We start from the raw sequence: 27,669 nt of genomic DNA on the forward strand, positions 1-27,669 counted from the left end.
TAATGTTACTGGGACATTGTAACTTCTTTATTCTGTCAGGAACAGTTACCCTCAGATGTTTAATTCTTTTTGAACAAGCCAAAAAGGTCCATTACATAATGCAAGTAGTCCCCTCTCATAGAACAATGGTTTCAAGATTGGATTAAAAATTATATAAGAAAAAAGGCGCCCACTGTCATGCCAACTGCTAAGGTTATTGTAGGATGGGGTACAGAATAGAAAGCTGACAAAGTACCTTCTGATATTTTATAGAAGGGGTCTATTGCATGGGTCCCAATTTTGTTTGAAAAACAATCAACATTGATTTAAAACAAACTGACCTGCAAGACTGTTTCCTCATACAATGTCCACTTCCCAACCATAGCCACCTGCCCTTACCGATGGGGGTAGGTAAGGAGGTAGGTACAATCAGGAGCTTAAAGTGAGCTCCCTATTGTTCCATTGCAAGTGGGGCTGCCAGTCAGATGACTGGCAAGGTCAGTTCTACTGGGACTACATGAAGCTGCACTACGGAGTTTGTGAGGAGAAACTCCCTCATGCAGATGAGGCAGATCATGGTCAGTGCCAATCAACTGATTGGCATTGTCAGCCAGTCCTGCTTTGTCGATCTGCAGACACAGCTGGGATTCAAAAGGCAAGTGGACATTTCCCCATTGCAGCCAATCAGTATGGAGGTGGCCATTTGAATGCAAACCACACCTGCAAACAGACTTCAAAGGCTCTTGCTGAGAGTCACTTTGCACTTTGACAGGTGGGTAGAATAACACACCTGTTAATGTTGATTTAAAGGTGAGGGGGCAGGACTTAAGGCTTTGGCCCACCAACTGGCTCCAGTTCCCCACCTGTTTTATGGGTCAACCACCAAATACTAATTTTTTTTGGAAGCTCTTCATACAGTAAGACTTACTTCCAAGTAAATGTGTTTATAACTACGGCCTGGGAATAAGTAGAATTGCACTCAGTGGACTGTATTTCTGAGTAAATAAACACAGGACTGTACTGCAATTAATTTACTCTACCTTGGTGTGTTCAAGCAGCAGCATACACTATCAAATAGCTCGTTATAAATATAAGTGGTCTTAATATTTCAGCAGCCTTAATGTTTGGAATGTCTTTTCATTGAAACAACTGTCTGTTTATTGCAGCTGGATGCTTGCTAAAGGAGTTGATAATTATTTGCCTGAAAAATGTGACATTTCTAGATTTGTGGGTAGCATAGCCAGACAAATAGCGCAAGTCAGCTATGAACAATCGAGCAATTAGGAACAATAGCATTAAACTTTTGTGACAATACTACGACAGCAAAAGAGTAGATGTGCTTACAAGTTTAAGATGAAAGGATAACCATTCTTAGAACTAGGTCCTATGCTCAGTTCCTTCTTGCACACTTCCTATGGGCATTTAGCTGGCAACTTTGAGAACACGATGCTGGTGTAAATTGGCTACTGGCCTGATCCAATCATGAATCAGAATTAAATAGCAACTAATATTGTCTAAGATTTCTAAACAGAATGTTTAAAAGTAGGTTCAAGGGGTTACAATGAATGTTTTGTTAATGTTTAAGTCGGTATTTGTTTTGTGGAAAAGAAATATAGAACAGTTGTTCTTTTAAAAGTTATACATATTTGATAACCTAACAATATACAGTGGACGTTCGGGTTGTGAACGTGATCCATGCAGGATGCATGTTCACAACCCGCAGCAGCGTGTCTGTGCACGCGCGGGTTGTGATTCAGCGCTTCTGCGCATGCACGACCGCCGAAACCCGGAAGTAACCCATTCCGGTACTTCCAGGTTTCGGCGGTCCATAATCTGAAAAAACACTACCTGGAGCATCTGTAACCCTAGGTATGACTGTAAGTGATTACAGCTATGAAACCATAATGTGATTAATAATAATAATAACAATAATAATTGTTAATTCATACATCTAAGAACTAAAATGTTTTGTCCCATTATATATCCCCCCCTGCATTTCTCCTTCCCTATAATCAATCAAAACATGCATACGGAAATGATTTAATTTGCTCTTCATATACACTTCCACTAACAAAGCCAAGACTATGTTCTGGCTGGCATTCAGGCTAAGTAGGTTTATGGGCTTGATTGCTGGGGTTTGGTGTGTTCATTGGGAACGGGAGAACTGCCTGAACATCTGCCTTCAGTACAGATGGTGTGAAGCTACCCTATAGACTTTCTGTTCCTGGAAGTCTTACTCTGTTCACAGAAGGGGCTATGATCATGTGGAGGTGATTTTCACCCAATTCCCACTTCTTCTGCAGCCTCCTGGACCAGCTTCTGCACTGCTCCTAAAGGTTCTTCAACTCAACCAGACTTTCAGAATGTGCATAAAGGAAAGCACCTCCTCTCATTCTTTGAGCATAATTCTGTTCACAGGATCTGTAGCTCACAAGATCTCAAACCCAAGTATGTAGAATTTAAGGAATGCCAGTGGCACTTAAAAAAAGTGCGCTGTGCTATGCCCTAATTTTATTTCCACACCACTTTTTATGCTTCTTTATAATGTAAGGGAATAAAGCCACACTCTGCTAGTTTCTGAATTAAGGCAACAACCATGACCACACCAGGAGTGAGGGAGACCGACTGCTGAGAAGCCACTGACTTCAAAACACTAGGAATTCAAAAAGGGGGAGAATGGGTGAAAAGGACATCTCAAGGTCACTTTCACCAAGTAAAGCCAACCTTAGATAGTGGGTATAAACTGTTTAGTATTCAGGGATTCACTGTATGTTACAGGGGATATGTAATAAAAGATATGTCGTGTCATGTCAGTGTGTTCAGTGATTCCCCACACTTGCTCTAATTCACTGACTTCTGTTTGCAGGGAAATTCTGGATGTGATGAAATAACACTTCTCATTACTAAATGTTATTGAGGAGACACAGATCTCTAATACAGTAGTCAGTTTTCCAGGCTAACCTCTTAGTTCAGTCTCTGCCCAGACAGTTGATGTCTTGTAATATCACTGTAAAAAGGGTTTGTAAACAAGATCAACAGCAACCAGCCCATGACTGTTGTGGAGAAACAGCTAGTCGAGGCACCTCTTTGTCTGATGTGTTCTTTTGCTGCTAACTAGTATTGATGACGTTTAAACACACATGATTAAGCTGATTCTCTCAAAATGGGTTTGAGTGGGCCAGACTCCCACAGAACTCTATACTGTTGATAGCTTTGAACATTCAGGAAAAAAGGCAGAGCACAGAACCTTTAGAACATGAGTCACCTTCACAGGAGGTTGAATACTGAACTCTGATGCAAGCACAATTATACAACTTGGAGCAGTCCTAACAGCCAAGTTTTCTTTGCTCAGGACTCCACCGCTTTAACTGCATTCTTCAGAAACAGTGCTTGAAAGGTTTGCACTTGTGTCTTTAATGTGGAAGAATAAATATAATAATGGTGTTATATCTTGTTTGCAAATCCAATATACTTATCTGTGTGAGCAGATCAGCTCAATTCAAGATGGACTTGGACCACCTAAGCTGCTGTTACAGAATAACATATAAGGTTGCATACAAGCACTGGTATGAAAAAGCCTCACACAGGAACTGGAATCTGCATAGCTAAAAGCTACTGTCTTAGTACTGTGTCATACTGCCTAATGAGCTACTGTCTCATACAATTAAGCATGTCAGAACTTCTTCCCTTTTGTTGCCCTTCTCACCCATGCCAGCATGGCTTCCTTCATCTACATTATTCCCATAGTCTCACAAAGTGTTTTCTTTTGTCTATCCCAGCAGGACTTGCCTTTGGCATGAAATCTAAAAGGTGCCCCATGCAAGCCCTGCTTGCAGAGGAACGATCAGGAGAGAACTTGAAGGCTCTCAATTGTTCCTTTGCAGTTTTGGCTTTACTCACCTCACACCTGGCATCACACATAAGGCATGTGGTGGGTATGGCTTGTGAAGAACAGCCTTGTGGGTCAAAATAGGTCAGAGGATGGGTCTAATTCAGCCCACAACCCAACATTCTCCAAGCCTGTCTTAAGTGATGGTGAATTCTGAACAAGAGGCAAATTTTTAAGGATACTAAGATCCACATATAGGGTAAAATGGGTAGTTTGAGAAAAGAAGCAACACAGTTATGCCCTTCCATGAACTTTATTTGCTAGGAAGGAGAAGTCTGGGTTCTCTTTATTTCAAAGAGAACCAGCTAAAAAAAGCCAATGCAATTCTGGGCTGCATCAATAGGAGTATAGCATCTAGATCAAGGGAAGTAATAGTGCCACTGTATTCTGCTCTGGTCAGACCTCACCTGGAGTACTGTGTCCAGTTCTGGGCACCACAGTTCAAGAAGGACACTGACAAACTGGAACGTGTCCAGAGGAGGGCAACCAAAATGGTCAAAGGCCTGGAAACGATGCCTTATGAGGAACGGCTAAGGGAGCTGGGCATGTTTAGCCTGGAGAAGAGGAGGTTAAGGGGTGATATGATAGCCATGTTCAAATATATAAAAGGATGTCACATAGAGGAGGAAGAAAGGTTGTTTTCTGCTGCTCCAGAGAAGCGGACACGGAGCAATGGATCTAAACACAAGAAAGAAGATTCCACCTAAACATTAGGAAGAACTTCCTGACAGTAAGAGCTATTCGACAGTGGAATTTGCTGCCAAGGAGTGTGGTGGAGTCTCCTTCTTTGGAGGTCTTTAAGCAGAGGCTTGACAACCATATGTCAGGAGTGCTCTGATGGTGTTTCCTGCTTGGCAGGGGGTTGGACTCGATGGCCCTTGTGGTCTCTTCCAACTCTATCATTCTATGATTCTATGATTCTATGAAATGAAAGCAAACATAGTACCTAATAAACCTATAAACAACCAAACATATGCACTGGCCTTCCAAGGGCCTGAAAGGAAAAGAACCATGAAATACAACTGAAGTCAACATGTATTTGCATAGCTTAAAAATGCATTTGCAAAAAAAGAAGAAAGGAAGTAAAATCCAAACGTAAGCAAGCCTTTCCAATTCATCAACACAAAAAAATAGTATGTCAAACAATCTTAATTTCCTTGAATAAATTACCATGTCATTAAATACTGTATAGCTGGGGGAGAACTAAAATCCAAAGGCTTGTCAATTTCTTTTTTTGAACTGGTTTTGTTTCATCTATTATATCTTTTATTTCTTATTTCTGATATTTCTATTATGTGGGGTGTCTTTATTATTAAAAAAAAAAGGGAAATTGTGGAATAAAAATGGGGTGGGCCCTGGGAAAGAAATTTTTGGCTTTTTATTAAGGGTATTGATGAGGAGTGTAGAAATTTTAAATTCGAACAATGGTCTAAACAAATTAAGTTTTTAATCAGAATTGAGAGCTTGTGGAGCCAACAATATGAAACAGGAATATGATAGGGGTGGGGGAAGGGGGGAGTCCCAGAAAGTGGATATATGAAAATAAGGTTCTGAATGTATTTTAACTTTTTACTTTCTGTATTTTTGAAAATTTTAATAAACATTATTTAAAAAAAATAAATAAATACTGTATAGCTATGTCAGCAGCTCCACTTTATAAATCTAAATTTTATGGGGGTATAATTCAAGTTTCTAAATATCCCAACGCTCATGATTTAACATGCACAGAACTTTGCAATGTAAAAGAAACTATATTTGATGGATAACAAGTTTGAAGGTTCAAATAATTTTGTATTAACTTATAAAGATCCAAATGTATCCTTGATATTCATGTTAAAATGGTACGGTCTGGTCAGGCGAGCTGCTGTTCATCTATCCACCAAGTGAGTATACTCAAGTCTGCAAGTGGACTTACTCAGTTCAACTGATCTATTTCTCTATCTATAATCATCCAGTGTGCATGGCACTTTACACTATAATGGAAAAAAAAGACTTAGTTTCTATTGGCAGTGAGGCTCTGGGGCACTATAGTCTGTCACAGTCATCTAGGTAATGCAACTGCATTAGTCAGTTGCCATCACCTGATAGCCATACAAAACTCTTGTGCATAAAAACTAAACTAAACTAAACTCTTGTGCATCACAGGTGTGCATGAGTATGCATGTAACTGAGAGAGCCTAAAAGTGCTCCACTCATGACAAAGCAAGCTTTGGGGGACAAACCTACATATCTAAGTGACGATGGTAAGAGGGAGAAAACATAGAAACATGGATTTGAGGTATGTGTGTGACAGATTCCTACACCCTCTATTTGACATTTCATTGAAGCATCCTCCTAAAAAGCAAATACCTTTTGAAAAGCTGGACCACAGCCTGTGGTGTTTCTGAAATTGCTCACCTCAGATGTATGAAAGAAGTGTGCCCCCATAGACTCTTTGGGTTTGATGGCTCTAATAAGTTCATGCCATCACTGTGGAAGTTGTTCCCTTTACCAGCATGTCCTTGTCTTTCAATATCAGACATTTTTTAAAAAGAGTACGAATAAACGTCGCTGCCTTTGTTAAACAAGCATCTGAGGAGCCTTTGGGCAGATCACCTAGATGAGCACAGCAAGCATTACCATGAGTCTCTTGGGTCATAATCTATGAACAAAGACAGGATGAAACAAAACTCTGAGAGCTTTTAAGGTCCATTAGAAGACAAATTGGCTTTTTAATTAATACTAAGCACAAACAGATCATGACAACATTATGTATATCTCTGTGAAAGGGATTATGTAAATAGCATGCATTTGCGAAATTGTTAACTATGCCATTTGTATTTATTCAGCACAGAAGTCTTCTAAGGTCTATCCCGTAAATACCACAGCCTTCCAAAACAATAATTCCTTTTGTAATAAAGGGCTGCCCATAAGCAAACTTTTTGAGTTGTTTTCAGCAAACAAATATTCAACTCAGAGCAAATAAATTATGCATATTTTAATACAACAAACTTTGCAGGAAGCATTGAATTGATCCTTGACCAGTGTGGTTAGTAACTATGATCTTAGATGGCGGAAACCTAGATTCAAGTATTTAAGTACAAAGCTCAATGGGCGAGTCTTGAGTAAGTGGCTGTCTGTTTGTGAAGCTAAGGCCTGGTCTACATTGCCACTATGTTGCTCTGGGCAACGTGGATCTTATACCCAAGCGACTCAAAGATAAGCTGTATGCTTTCTTCTACTTACTGCCACATAACTCAAAGGTATGGAACCTCAGTCCTCCAGACCTCTCTGTCCAGCCTTCAGGACTCACTCTAATCATGTCATCTCCTCAGGCCACACTCCTCACTGGCCCTGCTCCATAACCTCCTTCAGTGCTTTTGCATGGCAGTAATGTGTCTTTGAGCAGTGGTAATGTCTCTTACTTATATTGATGGAGGATAGAGAAATGTGGGTTATAAACCTCTGGATTTTGCATGGGTACAATGCAAAAAGGTAAGAGTCACATTCATTGTCGTGCCCACTTTTGCCTCTGGCTCTGTCCATCACTGACATGTGGGCCCCATAAAACTACCCAGAAGGGAATTCAACCTGCTTGACAAAATTTCTCACAACATCAAGAACACTGCTCAGTTCTTTATGTTAGCTAGAGGAGGAAGGAGGATACAATTTTGTTTTATTGTACTGTGAAATTGCTTCAAGATGCTTCTTAGGAAGCTCTTCATAAATGAAATAAATAACAAGAATATATAATACAGAGCAAAAATCAGCAAATTCCAGGAAAATCCAGTCTGATTTTCCTCCCAAATTTTTGCCTTGAGGTTTTGTCCATTCCTACTCTAGAGCAAAAAACGACATCTAGCCACCAAGTGCGCCATTGCTGCCAGTAATGGAAAACTGTAGAAAGAAAATAGCCGAGGCACTAACCGACCCATTAGGACTTCCATTTAAAGCTGAGTGAAGTGCTTCTTGTATACTGTACATAATTAGTATGATCAGTTGGGACAGTTTGTAAAACCATTTGGGACCTCTCTAGATGAAATGCACTAAATTAATGTCAAGTCATTATCACCATTACTCAATAGATGGTGCCTTATTTGCTGAGTTCAAAATGGAGTGAGCCACAGAAAGAAATATGGAAGAAGCTGCATAACATGATTAAAATATGCCTTCTAAAAATCCATTTCCTCTCAATAAACACAATTCAAAATGCTAATTTGATAATAGGGGGGAGGATTGCTTAAGGATAGCAATTTCTTGGTGATACAGAGAAGGTCAAAAAGTCAGATCTACATTGCAACTGGAGGAGTACATGTTTGTATATTGGTTATGCCAGGTCCCAACACATTTGATGGTTTAATTATGAGTTAACAAGTTTGTGAACTGTCTTCTCAGATTTTTCCCTCCACTGCCCCTCTACCATGCCCTACTGTTTTCTTGCTCCTCATACAGAAAGCTGTAAATCTTGAGATCAGAAGAAATGAAAAAGGACTGCCCCTCTCCGCAGATCCATGGAAAATGTGGATAAACATTGCCATAAGCAGAATGAAAACCAGTTCATGAAGCAGAGCAAATCTATCTTCAGATTTTCCACACACCAGGCAAGTTCGGATTTTGTAAAGAAAAGTATACCATGGCACTGGAATACAGTGAAGCGCTCCTGGGTGGAGTGGAATTAATGGGCACATAAGAAGTATAAAATCCACATTAAGCTATGGTATGGATGAGCCCACAGATCATCCCTTGTTATCAAGTTCAAAACAAATTTGGTATCAATACATGAAGTTGAAAGCACCAAACTGTCCACAGAATTACAATTTATGTGCAAAAGTATAGGGACATCTTTTAGGATTTGGGCCCTCAGTCAGAGGGTCCAATCAACTATATTGAGCATGGGAAATTCTCAAATAATTGAGAAGAGTGAGGATATTTTCTTTAAAAAAACAAACAAAAATAAAATGCAGGAACATTCTAACATTGTAAGATTTTGAGAAACATGTGCTACTTTTTCAGTCTGCCATGATAAAACTAACTAGAATACAGAGTATCTATTGACTCACTATAATAAAAATGTCATTGAGAATTTCATCAAGTCTGTATTAAAATTCAAGTTATGATGCAGATGAAAGAACAAAAATTGGGTGTCCCTTTAGATGATATTTGGATAACATGGAACACCAGCTAGACTTATCAAAATAGAGAACCATTGGTGCCATCCCCATGCAAGTGGCTGCATTGAATTCTATGAAACTACAAATCAATGCACGTCTCTCACAAAAAAACCCCAATGGACTGCCTACCTATTTTTATAAAATAAAGTGAGGAGCAATGTATCAATGAGAATATTTCAGCAGGCATCTAAAACTTTCTGCTCATAAATATGAGAATGCAAAGACAACCTAATTAGAATTTACATGGCTGTTAAGTAAACTTGCAGTCTGACATCTTTTGTACTGTTCTCTTAGGACAGCAGTTCAAAGGAAATAAGAGTCTTAAAACACTAATCAATGAGGGAAGCCTTTTGTAAGATTACTTGTAAAGATTTCTGGGTCATGCGCTTTTAATCCAAGATTATTGCTCGTTTCCTCAACTTGACAGGTTTATCTGAATAAGAAACACTTTGTGGTAGAAAAATTCATGCTTTTATGCTCAATAACAGTTTTATGCTGGAAGCACTGCCAGGTTGTAAACAGCATCTCCAATATTTTCTTTTTTCTTTTTTTAGGCACCAGAAGACAAACTACAAAAACATAACCTTTTCATTGTCAATGCAAGACCTAATGGTTTATCATGCATGACATGAGTCACTATTTAGGATGCATAAAATTGCATTTTCTAGATGCTTTTAGTTAAAACTGATTTATCATTGCGCTAAGGCCTTTAAAAAACAGAAGCACACAGAGTCCCTGCCTGAGAAAAAAACTTATGTCCCATTCACCATCCAGCCTGTACAGTCCATCACTGCTTGTCTAGACAGACAGAATGAAAGCCTCTTCATAACCAAAAATAAAGACTGGTGCATCAAGCTTATAAAAATTAAAAACCACACTGCATTAATTATAAATCATAAAAATATGTTGCGACATTAATGTTAATGAAAATGTTATTATTATCACTAGAGTTTGGCAGAAGAATAATGCATGCGTGCTCACACACATATGGTTGTGTCCCTGTTACAAAAATACATGAATAATATAATTCAGTGCTCAGTGATCACACTTCGCTGTAGGTTAAAAAAAAGCCACAATAATTATGTTCATTACTGTGATGGGTTAGTTCAAGTCCAGTTAAAGCTGTAAATCTGCCTTGCGGCTTTTCGTTTTATACAAGAGAGAAAGCTTGCAAGAAGCATAAGGAGAAATCCCAGATTGGCTTCTGATTTCTTTCCCCAATGCAGAGCTATTTTTGGTCCCTGAACAAACCTCAGAGTAAGTGTATTAGAATAATTTAGTAATATATAGTTTCATGTGCTAAATTATTTCCCAGTTGTGTGAGTTTACAAGTATAAAAATTATAGTAAAAGATATACTGCTGGATATTAAGCGGTACAGTTTACTTGGCATTCTTTTCCTACATTTCAGTGGTGAAAATAAGGACACTCCTGAACATGTCTGGTGGGGGTTGGAGATGTGTGTGGGAGCCTAGTCTGGGCCCAAAGCTATTCAGACTCAAACAACAACTTGGCAAGCAAAACTGCATGCAAGCAGGTAGTGAAAAAAGCAAATGAAGAAAGCCACAGACATCAAGGCAAAACAAATACATAATACATCCATTGCAACCATCTTTGGCTATAGAAGAAAAACCCTGACAAAATACACACATCATATTGTTAAGGAATTATGCATTTATATAATTTCAGTTTTAGAGTGCAATGTTCTCAGTTTTCAAGCTAAGGGGCACAGGGAGTGCATTCATGGCAAATAATTCTTAAGTCGAAATAACAGTTAAGTGATAATAAACACTTTGAATGAAGAAGTAGGGTTTCTCTTCTTTATGTGTCTGCCAGCTTCTCTTCACAAAAACAAGTTGTTGCTTTCACATCTCTCCTCCAATCTTATTTGCTTTCGGCAAGCTATCCAGTTTAGCTGCCTGCCTACCTTCTGAACATACTCCTCTGATGAGCTGCACAGTACAGCTTCAGTGGGACAAATTTGACAGGCAAGAAGGGCTGCCCAGCTGTCAATACATACCAGGTGGGGACGACAATCACACAGAGAATGTCTTTTCCAGAGAGGCTCACAGGTACCAACTTTAATATTTAATATTCTGTTTTCTGATACATGGAATCTTTTTTTTTTTCTTTTCACAGGCCTTGGAAATGTTTAATAGATATATTATCCCTGCTTGGCTCTGGTTTTGTCTTTCTTTCACGTCTATATTCCCCTATCAACTAGGAAGACGCATGAATCTAGGCCGTAATCTCGGCCCTCTGCTTGCAGACATGCATAGACTACTGAAAGCTGCTCTTGAAGGTCAACTCCCTAGGGTGACATGTGATGAGGCACAAGAAGCCGCAGCTGGAAGGGGGCAATTGGAAAGTCATCTGCGTATACACAGAAGTTGTCAGTTCCTGTGCATGGAGCTTTTGCGATATAAGGCCAATGGAAGAGAGAGACTGCTGGATCAGGCTAATGACCCATCTAGTCCAGCTTCCAGTGGTCACCCAGATGCCTGTGGGAAGCCTACAAGCAGGACCCAAGCGCAAGAACACTCTCCCCTCCTGGGATTTCTAGCAACTGGTATTCAGAAGCATAACTGCTTGTTATTGTTATTGATAACAATCATAATTACATTTCTTAGTCACCGTTCTCAAATATGACGTAATAATATAAATACATATATAAGTAAACTCTAATATACATGCCATCTAATGCCTGAGAGTAGAGGAAAGTTTAACTTTGCACCAATAAGATAGTAACGTCCGCACCAGGCAGACATCACTGGGAGAGTGTTCCGTAAACGAGGGCCGCAACCTATAAAACCCTGTGCCTTGTCATCCCTCTCCAAACCTCCCTTGACCCTGATATTCACAACGTGAGCATACATTCAAGTGAAACTTAAAAGGACTACAATATGGTACAGTTCTCTATACATCAAGCTAAGCCCCCAGAAGTCAAAAGGAGCAAAGCAAGGCAAAACTAAAAGGTAAAGAAATGGCAGGAAAGGGATAGGGCATGAGAAAAAACAAATCTCTCTTATAAAATTACATTTGTTTAAGTATCAGAAGCAATATAAAACTGGGTGACAAATTACAAACACGTGTTTGTATCTAAGCTTGGCAGTTTCCAGAACAGGGCAGAATGAAACTTAAGCAACAGTAGGCTATTTGGGATTCTTCCTTTTGGTGTTTACTATGGCATCAATGCTCCTCACGCAAGCAAGTTTTTCACACTGTCCGCATGAAATTGTTGACATAAAATGCCAGCCTGCATTCCCCAATGCAATTTAATTCGGATTTATCATTTCTGGGGGAAATTTGTTAAATTTTAAAATCCGTTTGCAAAATCTCAATGACCTGTTTGCACAACAAGTTCTTATCTGAAAGCCTGTATGAAATTTAATCAATGAATAATAAAAGCACCCTTAGTCCAAAAACAAAAGAAGTGCTAACAGTAACAAAAATCCACATGAAAAGGGAATTAATAATGTATTATATCTCCAGTCAAACTGATAAAAACAAATAGTGGCATAAACTGTGTAACAGAGGTTCTTTCAACATGTTTAAAGTATAAAGAGCACAGGATTACATTAAGACATCTCTTCTTGCTATCTTATTACAAGGAAATAGCCAGAAGCAGGATTCAAGGCAGCAGGTGAGTTCCAGTAGAACATAAAACATATTGTCTGCTTTAAAAAAGGAGAATGGAGGAATTATAGATATCTAGCTTTAACTTCTGTCCCCAAGAGGTTTTTAGAACAAGTGATAAAAATGAGGATCTGTAAGCATTTTAGTAAAAAGTGGCCACGCTAGCAGTCATGGATTTGTTTATAAACCAAAACAATTTAACAATTTCTCTTTGGTAGCAAGATTCCCAAGAAGAGTCTTGGGAATAGTCATTCCCATCACCTTAGAAACACGGGTGCCAGCACTCATATGCAGCCTAGGTGAAATGTGCAACACTATAAAGACAATAGAATCATAGAGTTGTAGAGTTGGAAGGGATCAGGGGGGTCATCTAGTCCAGCTCCCTGCAATCTGTTGCCCACAAGCCTGAAATTAAGAGTCCCAGGCTCTACCAACTGAGCTTTCCTTTAACATAAACGGTGTGCCCACATCCCAGTTTGGGGCAGTTGGTCAAATAAACTGATTTGAACAATTCAACATGGGAACAGAGGAAGGAAGTAGGCGAAGATAAAGATGCTCTTCTCCCTTTTCATCCTCCAGAACAGTCAACAAAATATAGAACCTTTTGCTAACCTTAGAGCTGGTAGAGGTACCATTTCTGGTTTAAGGAAAGGGGTGATAAAGAGACTTCAGTGGCAGGGTGCAATATTCACAGCAAAGTTCAAAGGTTTACTTTAGGAAATATTCAAGACCAAGTGTCAAAAGTGACACACTTTAAAAACATTTTTGTGGCTACCTTTTTTGTATACCACAGCAGTGAATGCCCCTAAGAAATAATCACATGTAATATAATGCCCTTTCGACAGGCCATCCCTGTGGAGCATATGCAGTAACAGCCTTAAGAGCAGGGTACATTCTTTTTAGTCTTTTGCTGCCACTCTTTCCTGCATTCTTCCCATTGTTTTTATTCCTATTCTTCACCGCCTCATTCCCTTGCATACTCTGCTTCCTTTCCACTTTCTTTCTCTTCCTCCATGGATTCCTTTAACATTCAATACCTGCATACCAGCTCAACTCCTTCCCTTCAAATCTTTAATTAAGTCTTTGGGCCGATCAAAGGAACACATTAGATATAGGAGGATTACAGGGACGGGGTTCTCAATAAGAGCATTTGGAAATTCCTGCTGTGACCTGCCAGCACAAGGACTTCTGTTGTGCAATGGGACTTTGCCCTCCCTTCTCCCCCTGAGTGTGCCCCACACATTTCCCAAATCAACACCAGAGGGTAGGGGGAAGCCCTAGAACATTTTTTTTGGGGGGTGCACAGGGCAAAGAGGGGGAGAACATTCCATTGTGCAAGCAGATATCCTTGAGCTGACAGGTAGTGCTACATTGAACTCCACTCAGATTATTGTAATAACCAAACCCTGAATTACCCACCTACCACCTTAAAAGGCGGAATCAATTACACACTGGGGTTTTCTGTGTATTTTGCCCTTAAGATAACGGTTAGATGGAAATAAATAACTTACAATTCTTTGCAGGTCTGTAATCAATAAGATGTAAAGCTGTTTGCTCTTTCCTTGCTGGTATCCCAGAGTCATAAGTGTTTCACTCCTAGTATGAGCAATGTTCTCATTCACCTTTTGTTTTTTAGAACATAAAATGGGACCTTCTGGATCAGACCCATCTATTTCGCTATCCTTTTCTCACAGTGACCAGTGAGATGCTTGAAAGAAGTCTGCAAGCTGGACCTGAGTGCAACAGCACTATTATTGGTCCACGGACTCTGACACTGAATGAAGTACACAGCCATCATGGCTAGTAGCCAGCGGTAGCCCTAGCCTTCATGAATTTGTATCAACTCCTTCTTAAGCCATCCAAGTTGGTGGCCATCATAACAAGGTGTGGAAGCGAATTTCATGTTTTAATTGTGCTTTTAACTGGAATCAAAGTTTGAAGCTCAGAACTACATGCAGAACTATATAGCCCCAAATTAAATGATAATGATAAATCACTCAATTTCAAAGAATGCATTTAGGCAAAACAGAGCTACAACTAAACAGTGTTTCTTGTTTAGTTGTTTTGTAAGTATGTTCCACAGAAAACCCATCAGTCTCTCTCAAACTGAGGGGGGGGGGGTCAAATAAAAATCAAATGGATTTACAGCAATTATTGTTGCATGGAGAAAATATTTCACATAGGAAACCAGTACAAAACAATTCTGTGGGTAGTCTGTTGAAGGCAAAGGTTTTTAAGTCTAATTTTGTTCCCACCTACTCAGTTCAATGGGATGGGGATGGCAGTTCTTAATGTTTTCCCTGGAGCACAATTTAAATGTCAGCGAGATTAAAAATGTGTTTTAAAGTAAATGGTGTGCAGAGAAAGGGGACTTAGAATCTGTCTCATCATATTGTGGGATACATGATACTGAGAAACCCGTGGGATTTTCATAAGTCTTAAAGATAGTCTGTAAGAACCTCCAAAGTGAAGTAATGTTGCCGTTACCTGATTTCCACTACACGCAAGGCTGAATAGTCGCTACTAGGTAAGCCCCAGTAAGCCTAAGGGTTCTGAGGACTTAGGAAAGGAATCCTGAGGTAACAGTCCTGTTATAAACAAGTCTGGGAATCAGAAATTCCATGTACTCCCCAATTATTAAAAATAACAGCACAGCACTGGAAGGGATGTGACAGAACCAAATGACGGGCGTGTAACATAGCAGCCCACTACAGCTCACTTTTTGTTGCCAGTTCCTACACTGGGAAACTGGGGACACCACTTTGGTGTGTTGGAACAAAAAGGTTGACCTGGTCAAACCCTTCTTCAGGCAAATTCAACCAACCTCAAGCAGCAGAATTTCCTCTTATGAAAAACAGGATCCGCCTATAATGCAACCAAGGTGGACAGCAGCCCTTGGACAAATACGTTTTATACCACACTTCCTAGAAACCAACTAAAAACCACGCTGCCTGAAGCATTATCAGGCCCAGAGCTTCAAATGAATTTTTAAGTCCTTAGCGTGGAGGAAAGCTCAGCCTCCCAGTACAACTTCCTGCAATAGCATCTTAAGACCTGTAATGAAGGTACACTGTTACGGTATCACACCTGGTAAGCTATATTGCAATCAACTAACCACCACTTCAGTGGTCCATTTTATTTCCTTATTTGGTTGAAATGTTTGAGATTTATACTGAGTATAGTGAAGTCGCCAAAAATGACACAACCTGTATCTTTCTGGGGTTTTTCAAACAAAATGTGCTTAAGCTTCAGTAATGCTCCTACCCCATGTCGCCACTGTTTAAGACATAACATGAAGCACTAAGTTTTCAAATATTACTAAAACTAGGTAACCATAACTGCTCTGTGGAGGCCAGGGCTCTGGGAGGAATGTTATAAGGGGGTACTAAGTTTATTTGGGGCCCCTTCCCTTCTCTATTAGTCATTCTGTTTTTACCCACTACCGTGGCATGAGCTGTAGCCTGTAAGGTCAAAAAAGTATGAATAGTTGTTTGGAAAATATTCTGTATTTTTGGTGTATAAGACAATGTTTTTGCTTTTAAATATTAGACCAAAATTGGGTGTTGTCTTATACATGGATAGTGAATGCAGAGGGGGGATGTGCGATTAATGGCAGCAGCAAGCAGGAGATTGGCAGCAGCAATTGGCGGCTGCAACAAGGCCTGCTGGCGATTGGCTGTGGCAATTGGGCAGGCGATTGGCAGCTGTGGCAAGGTGGGCAGGTGATTGGTGGCTGTGGCAAGTGGGTGGGTGGGCAGTTGATGGCTGCGAGCGGGCAGACAATTGGCGGCTGTGGCGAGGTATGCGATCGGCAGTGGCTGTGGCAAGCGAGCAGCAGTGGCGGGCAGGCAGGTGAGCAATTGACGGAAGTGACCTCCCCCCCCCCCAAAGCTAAACAACTTAATTTCTTAATTTGGGGTTAAAAAAATAGAGGTCGTCTTATACATGGGGGCGTCTTATACACAGAAGAATATGGTAATTTTACCAGATGTAATCAGTTCCTCACCTGTTTATGATAATAATGGTGGCAATGAGCTGCTTTGCTCTACTCCCACTAGTGCTATCTTTCGCTGGGACTTCAGTACCACCTGTCTGGATTGCCTGGGAGAAGTAGGCAGACGCACATTAGAAGAAAAGGAAGTGGGCAGGGGAGGAAGTGTCATGGTGTTTTATGTAGGCTTACACAAAATGTAAACGCTGGTCTTCACACAATATACCGTATATACTCAAGTATAAGCCGACCCGAATATAAGCCAAGTCACCTAATTTTACCACAAAAAACTGGGAAAACTTATTGTCTCGAGTATAAGCCGGTTCACCACACCACAAACCTCCTGGTGGATCGGAGTGTGTGTGTGTGCGCGCGCGCATGTGCACACAGCAGAGGGGGCTTCTCTGTCCCCCCTCCAGCCCATCTCATCCCCTTGCCCACCTAGGGTACTGCTGAGAGGCAGAGGATGGTGGCGGCAGCGGCGGAGGAAGAACAAGCAGCCCAAAAGGGCTGCTTTCAGGCTGCTCGTTCCTCCGCCGCCGACAGGGACCCTTGCTTGAGTATAAGCCGGGGGGGGGGGCTTTTTCAGCATAAAAAATGTGCTGAAAAAGTCGGCTTATACTCGAGTATATACAATATGTAAACATTTTCTGAGGTTCCAGGAAATCTCTGGTTCCCAGATCCCCTTTTGACCTTGAGCAGGGGTTTGATGTACCCTCTGCACCTCAACTCTCGTGGGTTCTGGTGGAGACTGTCAGTGTGATTTCATGCTTGTTATGTACTGAAGTTCTCACCCTGGGCAGGCAGGGGGATACTGTAGATAGTTATGCAAATGAAGGATCGAAAGTGACGTTCAGTGATTGGATAGTTTGTATGCAAATGAAGGATCGAAAGTGACGTTCAGTGACTGGATAGTTTTAGAAAGTTGTTACAGTAACAAGGTACTGGAGCTCTATATAAGCAGGCTGACTGAGGCCTTCAGTTCAGTTCTGTTCCAGCTTACGAATAAAGAGCTGCTTTGGAAGAACCGCTGTGTTGTCTGATATGTTCACCCACAACCTAACAATGCTGATGCATCAAGTCTAAGGACCAAAACATTAAACTTCATTGTCACCCTTATACAGCTTTGGATGGAGAGATTCAGTTAGAGTCCACTGATAGGGAGCCAGTATCTGACTCGGCTCCTATATAATAAAGGAGTCTTAATTTAAGGTATTGTCAAACAATGCTCTCCAATAAAATGTATACAAACATAAACATACATATAATCATATTTGTTACGCTGCTGTAGTGTTCCTCCTCAAAAGCAGAAACAATTAACACCTCTATGGACCCCCCCCCCCTTGTTCCACTCTCATCCCTTCCACAATTAGGAGTAGCTTTCACAATTATGTGTTTAGCAGCCACCATCTACCATATGCCCAAGTATTCTAAACTCTTGCTTGTTCTCTCCAGACAGTGCAGCCATCTAAGATTCCTCACCAACTTTCAAAACATAAGCCCAGCCATCTGCCTGCCAACTCGATGCAGATGCCTTTGCAGACTAGTATCACCAACCAGCACTTTGAAATGCATCACAAAGTTCAAACAAAATTAGAAAAGTGCCTATTGAATGCTACGAAATGCATATGCTGTTCATTCTCCAAGAAGATTAAAGTTTTATCTCGTTCATGTGAGGTTTCATGCAAAGCATGCATTCATAAGACACTTGTGCAGCTTTTTTTCACACTTAATCCATTTGCAGAGCAGTTAACAGTCAATGAGGTTAGAGCAGTCAGTTCGTGGGGCATGTCTGGCAATTTCAGCTTAACCTACCAGACCTTGCTGAATTGGATATAATGCATCCAGACAAGAAGAAGACGAAGACGAAGACGAAGACGAAGACGAAGAAGAAGAAGAAGAAGAAGAAGAAGAAGAAGAAGAATTGCTCATGGAGGAAAGCTATCAACAGCTAGCATGATGTCAGTGACCAGAATGGTTGGGGGATTTGACAGGGCCCACTGCCAACCAACTGGGAGTTCCTTCTTACTTCCACACCTCCTTGCTACCACCCACTCTTTCACCCTAGATCTTATGCTGGCTTGGCTGTTGCTGTAAAACAGAGCAGAGAACTGAATACCTGTAATGAGAAACCAGGCAAAATACCCCTGAATGATGTATTGTTTATATATAAGAATGCAAAGGGGAAAGTGAGATAAGATTGTGAGATTCTACATAACAACTTCAACTTGCAGAGGAATAGATCTAACACTAATCTAGACATTCCATTTTTCTGCATGTGACAGAATGATCAAACATTTGTTTGTAATGATTATTTATCAGATGTTATTTCATGAAAAGTTAGGAAAGGTTTAAAGGTTTATATCTTTATTGTATATGAATGATGCTCTTAGAAAACCAATATCATAAGTTAAGCTTCTTTTCCGGATGCTGTATTTATGGATTACTGGGGGTGGAGAAACTTGCATGTGATTTCTTTTTCTGCCTTTGTATGCACATCTCGGGGATTAATTACTTGGTCTTTATTTGACAAATTTCTAATGTTTCTGTCAATCAGAAAAAAAAAATTCTTTTAAATGAGTAGAAGTTTAAAAGTTACACATTTCCCTAGCTGCAGCATCCTATCACACTGGAATTGCAACCTCTCAAAAGAAGCTGAAATTATGGTACCCTATTTTGTCCTTATAATAATTCTATGAAGCAGGTGAAGCTGCAGGTTATAGGTGGTCACCCAGTGATCTTCATAACTGATTTAAACTCAAGCTTCCTGATTGAGCCTGCCACAAAGTGTTGTGGGGTCCTCGCTGCGAGATCACATTCACCCGGTGCTATACCAGCTGCACTGGCTCCCGGTGGGGTACAGGATCAGGTTTAAGCTGGTTTTAACCTTTAATGCCCTATACGGCCTAGGACCCTTGTACCTACAGGACCGCCTCTCCTGGTATGTCCCACAGAGGAACTTACAGTCTTCAAACAAAAACATCCTGAAAGTCCCAGGCTACAGAGAGGTTAAGCTGGCCTCAACTAGAGCCAGGGCTTTTTCGGCTGTGGCTCCGATCTGGTGGAACGCTCTGTCACAAGAGACTAGGGCCCTGCGGGACTTGACATCTTTCCGCAGGGCCTGCAAGACAGAGCTGTTCCACCAGGCCTTTGGTCAGGGCACAGCCTGACTCCCTCCTTTGGCAATCTTCACAGAACTTTAGACTAATGGTTGCCATCAATTTGATTTGAATTAATTTTATAATGAAATGATTTTAGAATGTTGTACTATTTTATTGTTGTTAGCTGCCCTGGTCCTGGCTTCGGCTGGGGAATGCGGGATATAAATAAAATTTATTATTATTTGTTATTTGCATTGGGAAGGCCTTCTTAGGACGGAGGTACATGATGTTTTTGTGTGATCATTAGTGTACAATAATGTATTACCTGTGATGGATGCTACTTTCACTCTATAGAGGACAGCAGACACATGAAAAGGTTTCTGACATATTAACAAGAGAGATTTGCAATAGTCCTGCAAAACACAGGCTATCTGAATGCTTCCTCCAATGGGTCTTGAAAGAAACAAACAGTTGCTCTCCTCTAGGGTTGCCGGAAGCGTAGATTATGGCGAATTTCCTTTTTCTGAGATCTTGCAAAAAAGCTCAACAACTTTATTTCTGGATTTTCACTTTTTAAAATATGACAACACAACTCTCCTCCAAAGACATCATTTTGTTGGTTTTTTGGATGTCTTCTACAACCTGCTTTGCCTGGATGGATTGCATAAGAATCCTAGTGAACGCCAATTCAAAGGGGAATATCGACTCTCAATGTGATAAAAAAATAATTCTAGCTAAAAAGCCTCTGAAGTCTTCTGTAATTTTTAACAAAAATTTCATTTTTCTCAAAGTAAAAGACAACTTAATAATGATATAAAATGCCACATAGAATTTTTCATGAGGAGCCTATACTCCTGTCAACACACCCACATTGAAAGCCATTAAAGTATCATTTTATTATGATCCTATCAAGCAGCACCAGAGTTCTGTGACTTACAAATGTTTTTGTCTAGAACTATTATTTACTCTGAGCAAAAAAGTGGACAGAATTTTACACACACACAAAACTGTTGAACTACATAAAATATATAAAATAACTGCACTGATTAATAACATGCCGTTGGCTTATTTATAATAGTTTTCTTTTGAAGGTAAATGATGCTGCAAACTGAAAAACACACTTTTTTTGGTGATAAATGCTTTGGGAGAATGCTTGAACAATGAGCTTTTAACAGATTTGTATTTCTGGAAGCTGCAGCTGCAACCTTGAAATCCTCTTTATTTATTTCTTTATTTATTTTTAAAGACTAATATCTAATTAACACATGCAATTTAGTGTAGCAGCCTCTTGAAAATGCAATCACATGGAAGAAACTGCTCCACTTTGCAAACCATTCATGTCAATGTAAACAAGAACTCTGCTGGCAAAACCCAGGTTCCTCACCCTCCTTGTCATCGTGGCAACATGGAGGGGGAGAGAGAGAGAGAGAGAGAGAGAGAGAGAGAGAGAGAGATCACACTCTGCTGGCCTTCAGACAGCCACACTTAGACTATCTAAGTTAGACACCACACATTAGATACTGCAAGCTTTTTCTTAGCAACTATGAGAAATCACTCAGACTCTGATGTGACTTCCATCTTTACCATGAAGATAACACTGCTATCAGAACTCCTGAACTCCTAGGCAGAAGTTAGGGGTGAGGTCAGGAACTGTGGCCCAACACCCTGCCCTATGTTGGTTAAATGTGTGGATCAAGGAGTGAGAAAAGAGCTGAGGACTCTCATTTCAAATATCACAAGTGTCGTATGGAGAGTGTCCATTTAAAAGAACGCACCCCATTGTATAGATAATCTAAGAATTGTTCTGGAAACATGAAGTCTGACAAACTCTGAATCAGCTTTTGCATGTGTATGCACAGAAACTGCACATGGGATCATAGACAATTATCCACAAATCCTGAATACATAATAAATACTTCAACACTAAAGTGTTATAACTTGCATAGCCTGAAGCCACCATATGAGTCTATTTCCAGACCATGACTATGACAAGGTCCTTGTGGTCCTTTAACTTAATTCTGCTCAATTTGTGACCCACCAGACTAACACAGCTCATTAGTGATTCACTGTTCCTCCCAGATGCTTAAAATACCCCCTCATTCCAGTCTTAAGTTAGGCAGCAATGATAGGTCTTGGTGACTACAGCCACACATGGCTGGTGAACTGCATTCAGTTTGGGGGCGGGATATGATGAATTATGTAGACTTGCTCTCACCACACTGGTTCTGAATCACTTTAATGGAAGTTAAGCTTTTAACCAAGTACCTAAAATATAATTGCAAAACTTAAGTCTATCCCCTCAAAAGTCAGAAAATTATCTTAAGAATAATGCATGTTTATGGCTAATCTACATACAATTGGCCACATGTTGGGGGAGGAAAGCAGGGGGAGTTCCATCAGGCAAGCAGAACAATTCGTGTCAATGGAACTATCAAAAAACATAACGCTTAATACCTCCCAATACAGATATTATCCAGAAAGACAGTCCATAAATAATAGTATCATTTAATCAAATGTATTTTATTCCAAGACGGGAAGCAGTGGTTTAGTTCATGTAAGTGCTAAACTCATTTCACCTTCCTAGTGTTACCTTATGCCAGCCTTTGCCAGTCTGGTGCCCTCCAGATGTTTTCGAATGCATCTTGTATCCAACGTGGCAGAAGGATGGCAATATCTGGTCTGTGTAGTGCATGAATTGTGATACTCAGAAGTTAACAAATAGGATTTCAAACTTTAGAAAGGGATATTCCAGAATGGCAGAACAGATGAAAATATAATTTTAGAAACTCCACCTCTGCAGGAGTGGAGAAGCATTTTAAAAGACATTGCTGTCTATCTTAATGTCTGCTGCCACAGTCAAATGTGTGTTATTTACTGATTTAAAAAAACCACATGACAGCAATGTAAAAATGAGACCTCTTCTGTCAGTCAAATTAGGGAGGTAGAATATTATCCATCCTAGGTGACTACTGACAGGGCTCTCTTTGTTGTTGTTGTTTTTTTAATAATAATATTTATTGCTTTTAAAACTTACAAAAAAGTAGAAAAAAGAGAGAAAAGACAAAAAAGAAAAAGAAGATAAAAACAAAACAATATATAAACAATACAAGCCCACCCTAAACCCATTGAACTAAACACATGAACAAAGCAAGACAAACAATTTAAAAACATCCCTCCTTTTCCATACTCTGTCCTTCATTCCCTTGTTTCCTCGACTTCCTCACACCTCCCTTCTTGTATCCCGCTTCTAATACTTGTTTCAGCAAATCCTTTCCATCTTTCTCTATTTTCTGTCATATTATGAATAACATATTCTTTAATCTTATTTCCCATTAACGGTTGATTACTTATATACACCCAACTTCTTATAGCTTTTCTGCTAAATCCATAGAATATCATTCCACCGTTTTTCTGACGATCATTACTTTAACAAAATTTCTAAATAAACACTTTAAATTTTCCATTAATCTTCCATCTCATCTCCCTGGCTTCGGGTTCTGCCAGTCCTTTCCGTCAGTTCCATATGATCCATCAACCTGGAGCCCTAAAATCCGAGGTTCTTAAATCTCTTCCAAGTCCCTTCTGCAGGTCTTCTTCATATTCGTTGATGCTCAGGAGCAAATCTCGGGAAAACTCCAGCCTAGCAATACTTTTGTTCCTTCTGAACAGTTCAGCCAAATTTCCAAAGTTAAAAGTAAAGTCCATAGAGTGTTTCAGAACGTATTTCAGGATTCCTCCAATTCTAGCGACCCCCAAAACTTCAAACTCCTCCAAGCCCAGGTCCACGTCCCAAAAGTCAGTCAATCCCTGGATAGAGGGTTCTTTCCAACTTTCCTTCTTCAATCCAAGCCGGGATCCTAGCCTCAAAGTTTGACTTTTGCTAGATTCAGTCATGAAAGGCCTCAATTTGTAATCCTCAATCTGCTTCTGAGAAATTAAGGATCCCGCTTGTACTACTTTTGGTTTCACATCATTCACATCATCAGCTTTCTCCTTTTCCTCCACCATTTGTCCAACCAAGATATGTTCCTGTACCAAATCCTGAGTTGTTTCTGTATTGACACTCACTTTTTGACTCAAATTAACCACGTTTTGTTCCAAATTGTCAATTTTAGAGATCGTGTCATCTGTCTTTTTATGAAGCTGTTCCAGCGAGTAGTTTATCTTGTATAAAACAGTTACAATGGCTTCTCCTATCAACATTTTGAGTGATCCAAGGTCAGACTCTAATTTTCAGAATCTTATCTTGCAGCTGGAGCTCTCCCTGTTGCACTCCTGTAACAGTTTCACATACTCCCTCTAGAGGGAAACAGTCTCCGTTTGTATCAATTCTTTCAAAACAACTCAAGCAAGTAACAATAGTTTCACTTTTCGGTTACTTTTTCCTCCATTTTTAAACGCAGAAGAGGACAATGGAGACAGTGTCTTTCTTATTTTAGCTAGCTGTCAAATCCATTCTGTCAATAAACATTCCCCGAACGTCATCTGGCAACCCTTTTCCAGGTTCAGAGCAGTGGCAATTAATTTTGACTCTCTTCTGCAGGCACACTAAATCCAAAACTTCCCTTCTCTTCTCCTGCTTCCAAGAGGGGTTATATATTCTTATCCGGTGGGAATTTGATCCTTTATCAAAAGCTTTCAAAGACTTTAGCTTGTAACGTCTTTGCTTCAATCTATTTACAAAACGGGAGGCGGACTTCCTGTTTAGAACCTTCCCGCTTCAGCGCCAAATTAAAGTGTTTCAAGGTCCAATTTTCCGTTCTACTCACGGGTAGTCGTTTAAAATCCAATTGTCCACTGGAAAAAGTCAGCGCTCTCCGGCAACAGCAATGCAGCTTCACTCCGTGAAAGAAGCGGTCGATTCAAAGCACCGCGCCACTCACCCCACGTCGCTCCGGATCCCCAAAACAGGGTTTCCCCGCGAGTAGGGGGGGCGCAAATGGTGCCAGCCGAATCCCAGGTTCACAGGCTTCTCCCGCCTGTGATTTCTATGGGTCTCCGCCTTCACCGTGGCGGTCAGACCCTGCTTTTCACGGAGCAAATTCCTCCCGATCGGAGGAATTCAGCCATTGCCGGAGGCGCCTCCCCAGAAGTTTGACAGGGCTCTCTTTGTGGCAAACTGTCAGATCTATTAAATAACAACAACAACAACCCCAGAATAACAGAAATTCTAGGATGTTTGAAAATACTGACCCATTTACTTACAAATGTATATTTGGCTAATAGTGCATTTCTTCCGTCTGTCATTTCCTTTTAAACAGAGAATTTCAAATATTCCATAACTATCATACATTCCCCCCCCCCCCCGATAAAATCAAGTTATTTCTACCATAGAGGGAAGTTCATTTTTTGTACAAAGGAGTGCTCCCATGACAAATGGTATAAGAATAGTGGCTATAAATTTTAAACAAATCAAACTCTTTGTGTTAGGTTCAGACATAATTACGCTTAGAGAAGGCCCCTTGAAATCAATTGGACTAAGTTAGTAATTTCTAACAAGCACCACTGATTTCAGTGTGTCAGTTCTAAGCATGACGAAGTCTGGATCCAACTCTTAATATGCAGTCAAATCAAAAATCACTTCCCAGACCTAAATACAGTGGTGCCTCGCAAGACGAAATTAATCCGTTCCGCGAGTGTCTTCGTCTAGCGGTTTTTTCGTCTTGCGAAGCAACCCTATTAGCGGCTTAGCAGATTAGCGCTATTAGCGGTTTAGCGGCTATTAAAGGCTTAGCGGCTTAGCGGCTAAAAGGCTATTAGCGGCTTAGCGGCTTAGAAAAAGGGGGGGAAGCGGGGAAAAAATCTCAAGACTCGCAAGACATTTTCGTCTTGCGAAGCAAGCCCATAGGGAAATTCGTCCTGCGAAGCAACTCAAAAACGGAAAACCCTTTCGTCTAGCGGGTTTTCCGTCTTGCGAGGCATTCGTCTTGCGGGGCACCACTGTATGTAACAGTGATGTAACCCTGGAATGTGAACTCAGGATGGAACACACCTAGTTCACCTAGTGAACTTCATGGCTAAGTAGGAATTTCAATCCTGGCCTCATATGCAGATTCAAATAGTAAGACTAAGATTATATGGAGGCCTGCTTCTTACGTTTGCTCTGGAAAAGCCCACCAACATTTTGGCATTTTTAACAATATCAATAAGAACAACAGTATTAGATAGGGTAGCAGCTGAAGTAGAACACAACATATTTTATTCATCCATTATTTAAGTAGACACTAATTGCGCCAATGAAAACAGGGAGTATTTAATTAGCCCCTACAACTCAAATGCACTCCAGCTGGTGGACATTCTGATCCTTTTGCTAATACCTTCATTAACTTGTTCTCTCAGTGACCAATTCCATTTCTCAAACACTGCAGGAGATCGCTAACTAATCTAAACTTTTCAATCACTGATTTCAGGAAGCTGCTTGTCTTCAGAAAATGAATGTGTCCCTCATTTTATTTAAGTGCATTTATTTTTCAGGTTGTCTCATTGAGCAGTTCTGTGTTAATTATTATTGGTAGATATAATAGATTTATAATTTGCGTAATGTACTTCCAGTTTCCTCCTTCCATACCATTTTCTCCAGATTTCTCCTTTCGCTTATTAATATATTTCTGCTTTTAAACATTTTGCAAATAGCATGTATTTTTTTTGCCTCTTTTTGGGGAAAAACAAAGTGCTCTTACTTTTGAAGTGGGTAACGTTGGGCTTATCCACACTTCCACTTGTCCCACTCCTTTTCTCTGGGGAAAACCACTCTCTAGTGCTCAGTTGGAGCAAATGGGAATTGGGTATTCCACGGATTGCCATTTGTTCCAATTTACAGCTAAAGAGCGGGTTTTCCCAGGAAAGGGGAAATCAGTTCAGATCCATGCCTAGAAAGCACATCAAGTGGAAAACCATGCAGGCCCATGCTTTCTAGGCACAGGACAAGCACATGTTAAGCACAATTTAACTAGTGTTAAGCAGTTCAAATTCCTATTTATTTCAGCAAGGGTTACAGGCTTGCAATTCCCTCAACTACAGTGCCCAGAATTCTTTGAGGGAAAGAATGTACTTTGAATGTTATTTAAAAGTATAGTGCATGCACAGCATTAGTTTTGGTTGAACTATCCTAGTATTTTATCATCTAGAATTACACTTTTCGCAGCACCCATCCAGTCAGGGATTTCCTCTCTTACTCACTGATCAAGGTTTCTGTTAAAATGTTCAGGCATTGAAATGTTTGGGCAGTTTTATGCTCCTGCCTCTGGAATGACATGTTCAGTTCTTTTGCCAATGCATGCATGCAAAGTTGACCGATAGCTTGTAGCTTCTTGGTCTTCCTTTCTTGACCGATTTGCTGCTCTGGGTATGTTTTGACTCAATTCTTTGTCAATGTTGCTAATGTACTCCAACTATATAATGGGTACATTTTAGAAGACAGCTTAGGGGGGAAAATGACCCATTTTACAATTGTGTAATTAATATACAGTGGTACCTCAGGTTACATACGCTTCAGGTTACAGACTCCGCTAACCCAGAAATAGTGCTTCAGGTTAAGAACTTTGCTTCAGGATAAGAAAAGAAATCGGGCTCCGGCGACGCAGCGGCAGCTGGAGGCCCCATTAGCTAAAGTGGTGCTTCAGGTTAAGAACAGTTTCAGGTTAAGAACCGACCTCCGGAACGAATTAAGTACTTAACCCGAGGTACCACTGTATATATAAAGCATACACAAATACTTATGTTATTTGTTTGTACATTGATAGGTAGCCTGTGAATGAAATAATGTGCACAATGTGAATGAAATAATATGCATTAATGTTCTGCACTTATTGCTTGTGGTGCATTATATTAGTCTGTGTTGTTGTAGATAGGATAGCAGAGCATCATCTCATCTGGGGGGTGGGGCTAGGCCTGACCTTCTGGAGAGAGAATTCCCCCTTTGCTC

The 27,669-nt window shown here is 40.3% G+C and overlaps 1 protein-coding gene and 1 long non-coding RNA gene across 6 annotated transcripts in view; one reads left to right on the plus strand and one right to left on the minus strand.

Annotated features, from left to right (window-relative positions):
* Positions 1–27,669, minus strand: part of PRKN (parkin RBR E3 ubiquitin protein ligase) — a 611,538-nt gene that overhangs the window by 510,764 nt on the left and 73,105 nt on the right. The gene's annotated exons all lie outside the window — the stretch shown is intronic.
* Positions 16,874–17,283, plus strand: LOC308473306. The gene is made up of 3 exons (XR_013984026.1): positions 16,874–16,990; positions 17,108–17,164; positions 17,234–17,283. It is a non-coding gene; the product is annotated as an uncharacterized lncRNA (long non-coding RNA).

This window comes from Podarcis pityusensis, assembly GCF_964106645.2.
Source record: "Podarcis pityusensis genome assembly, chromosome: 3".
NCBI classification, from domain to species: Eukaryota; Metazoa; Chordata; class Lepidosauria; order Squamata; family Lacertidae; genus Podarcis; species Podarcis pityusensis.